General features: G+C 31.7%; 1 long non-coding RNA gene across 1 annotated transcript; it reads right to left on the reverse strand.

Moving 5' to 3' along the window:
• Positions 1 to 408: 408 nt before the first annotated feature.
• On the reverse strand, positions 409 to 2,476 carry LOC107301347. Its single transcript, XR_001549285.1, has 3 exons — positions 2,323 to 2,476; positions 1,553 to 1,605; positions 409 to 1,005 (listed from the first exon to the last, which is right to left on the reverse strand). It is a non-coding gene; the product is annotated as an uncharacterized LOC107301347 (long non-coding RNA).
• Positions 2,477 to 3,725: the final 1,249 nt, after the last annotated feature.

The raw sequence follows: 3,725 nt of genomic DNA on the forward strand, positions 1-3,725 counted from the left end.
TTAGCCAGATATTATAATTCAGCCATTTGTTTGGTAAGCTACCCAGCTATTGAGAAAGCTTACATTCCCCTTTTAATGTCTAAAATATTTCTGCACAAAGAATAAGGCAGCAAGTATCATTTATATGTTGCCTATTGATATTCTATTATCAAAAATCTCCTTAAAGGAATGTATGGCATCTGTGATATAAAAATACTATTTTATGGCATAATGTATCCAAACATTTTAGCTTTATATGAGCTTAATTATTACTATAATTAAAGTAAAATTTAGAATTATTTTTGAAGGTTTTCAAATCTTTCAAAATGGCATGATGGCAAGAGACTAAAGGATGTTTAGTAAATTGTATTCAGACTCTACAAGTGTTAATCACAAAACTCAAGAAAATTCAAAAAGAATAGAAAACAGTATTTTATAAACACTTTTTACAATAAGTTAAGGACTGTTAAATACAAATTTTGTACAATCAACAGAATAAGCAACTTTGTCAAAACGTTGTAAAAGGATTTTGAGTTTGCACAATTTTTTTTAACACAATTCAACTTTTTTTTAAAAAAAATATGCTTTTCAAATACCAGCAGAAGGTAAACTACCTTATATGGCCAAACACCATTTTCACTGCTTGGAACCCCATTATCTTTAATAACAATAATCGGATCAAATTGCTCTTAAGTCCAAGAATATTTTTAATCTTCAGAGCCTGAACTGGAGCTGTTATGACACTGATGACATTTGAAACTGTTTCTTATGCATCCAGAAATTTAGAATTTAGTTCTAACAATTTACCAATAATAGTGTTGTTTGTTTTAAAATGATAATGGAACTGTTGTTTAAAAGACATTAATCTACTCATGTTCTTCTGCTTTGGCTTGTTTTTTCTGACGATGATTAACAGCAACCCAAAAAGTTATCTTCTCCACAACGTCTTCCAGAAGTCTAGATGGCAACCAAGGTAATTGTTTCTCCAAGAGGACAGCATTTTTACCAATACAATCAAGACTCAATCTAAAAGAAACAATATGAACATTATAGAGTTTTGCTCTCTATAAATTGCATAGTAGCAAGCTAGTTAAAACATCTAAATATGGCAATATGTACTCCCACAGCAATATTCCCAATTTTAGTACCTCTTTCATTAGACAACTATTATTGAAAATAATCTATTCTTTGTTATAATTCTATTGAAACATCATACCTTCTATGATTTGCTTGAATCACAGATTACGTATTTGGCTTAAACAGCTGCCAAATAAGAATGACATAAGAGAGTTTATATTAAGAATGCAAAATGTATTAAAATTTCTATAAGGGAAAATGTCCTTTCACTAATGGAAAACAGCCATAGTGTGTATACAGCATTACTTGAGTCCCCAAACAATAGGACAGCTGTTACATATTTAGGTTTCAGCATACCAGAGGTCCACTAAATGACTCTGCAAACTAGAGTTGTTATATCAGGAGAGTTATTCCTGTAATAGTTGCTATTAATATTTGTTGAAGTGTACTATTCTGGAGGCTTTACAATTTTATTAGTTCTGTTTTTTCAACTCACCTGAGAAGTGAATATGGTTGTGTTTGAAAAATCAATAAATCACTGCAATGACCCTAAGGAAGAGAAAAACGATGATTTCAAATATATGCAGTTCTCTTTCTTAAAAAGTACTGAAAGCAATATACACAATTAAAAAGTGTCAAAACTGCCAGTTGTTAAACCAAAAATGAAGCAAAGCAAGAAAAGCACGGTTGTGTGGCTTTTGGAATTCTTTTGAAATTCTTAATAGTAGATCTATCCTGTGTCATGTGACCCAAGTGAAAGTAGGATTAAAAATGCAGCAGCCTAACACATTTCAAACTGTTGCCCAACTGATTCTCCCATAGAATGTGCTGCGCAATGTTTTTCTGATTTTTCCCCCCACCACAGCATCCAGCTGGAATTAATTTTTGTTGTTGTTATTATTGGTTTCTCTTACCACATCAACTCATCCTGTTTTTTGAGAGTTATAAATACTGAGTCCCAACTTGTCTAGATAGGTTTTTTTTTTCAAAAAAATCATTTGTTTTTTTACCTTCATCCATATTCTAATTTTCGTTTTTTGTTTTGATGATTTCCCTTGGCTTTCCCAGGCGGCTTATCACCTCATTTCTGATCTTGTCAACCCAGCTTTTATGTAACAACCGCCTGTAAATCCACATTTCAAATGCTTCTAGTCTCTTCAGGTGGCCTTCTGTCAGAAACCAACTCTCTACTCCATAGAGCAGGATAGAAAAAATATAGCATCCTTTAAAATGTATAAAAACAATTAGATCGTTTAAGGTACTTACCCTATCCAGGAAGTGCAAATCATCTTTACTTCCTCCAAAGACTAATACTTCACCCTCTTTGCCAGCACAGGCTGTATGCCATAACCTAGAATGTATTTTACTTAGAATGAATGCTCAAATAATAGATTTTGTAGAAGCATTTACTTACATGTTTTAGAGGTGCATATTTTATCTATATTACAGAACTTTCCACTTAATCTCCAACATATAATATCAACATTGTCTTGGAGTGATTACTCAATTCTTTAAAATATTTTGAACTTGTTAGTAAGGAATGAAGAAATTTAAATCTTACTGATATTTTCCTGTTTACTATTAGTGGACTTATTTTCTTAACAACAAGAACAGGAAGAATTTAAAAAATTAATAATTCATTTGATCCAACTCTTAAAAAATTGTTTGCACTGATGAAAGACAGGTTTAAATATCAAAACAGCTTATTCTGTCTTTATAAAATAGTTATATACTTTAAGTACAATATAAAATTGTTTTATACTAATCATGAAAATGTGAAAAAAATTGATATGTATAAGCCATAATATTATCATGAAATATGTTGGCATGAATATCAAAGTACGAGTATTCAAGATAGCATTACTTAGAAACTCAGCTATCTGAAAGATTTTATTTTTCCAGTCTTAGCATTAATTTAAGGCGACCCCTAGTCATTATTCATTAGAATTTATATTTCTTTTACAGGGCATGAAATGAAAATACTCCTGGACTAGGATAATCTCTTCTTTTTTTTAATATAATCTTCTTTAGCATTAATAGCCTGCCTGCATTAACTGGAGAAAGAAATTATATGGACCAACATTGTTTTCTGTCATTATATATGCTAGCTGTGAGTTGAGTAGAAAGGCAATATGTGTTAATAACACATTGGAAGTGTGATGCACCTTTCTTTTAAAAAATCAAGAAAACAGGCAAGAACAGAGATATGTATTTGAGTAAAAACACATTTAGGGGCACAAATGTACCAAAAATCATGGCAACTCTATATAGAATGCAGTTTTCTATGAGTATTAACTGAGTTGTAATGGTTGCATCTTTTTGCTTGTAACTATGAACATGATTGGGAACCAAAGTAAAAAGGGCACTCTGTTCTCCCATTCCTCCTTTGCATCCTACAAACGTTGCGTGTTATTTTGCACACAATAGTGCAAAGTAAACAAACTGATACAGGACATTGTCTTTGGGTTTTTCCCCACTGTTTGGGTATGTTAAACTGCCAGAATTGTTGGAGTTTTGTGGCATAGAAATTTGCACTATAGACACAGATATAGACTGTTGAGAATGCAACTCATTTGTATAGGATCACAGCAATAACTGTGTTAGGACAGCTTCATTGCGTGTGAAGTCATTTTCTGGAAATTAAATTAACACAAGAAACTCACTGTGTA

The sequence above is a fragment of the Protobothrops mucrosquamatus genome, unplaced genomic scaffold (genome assembly GCF_001527695.2).
Source record: "Protobothrops mucrosquamatus isolate PMUCROS unplaced genomic scaffold, P.Mucros_1.0 scaffold11760, whole genome shotgun sequence".
NCBI classification, from domain to species: Eukaryota; Metazoa; Chordata; class Lepidosauria; order Squamata; family Viperidae; genus Protobothrops; species Protobothrops mucrosquamatus.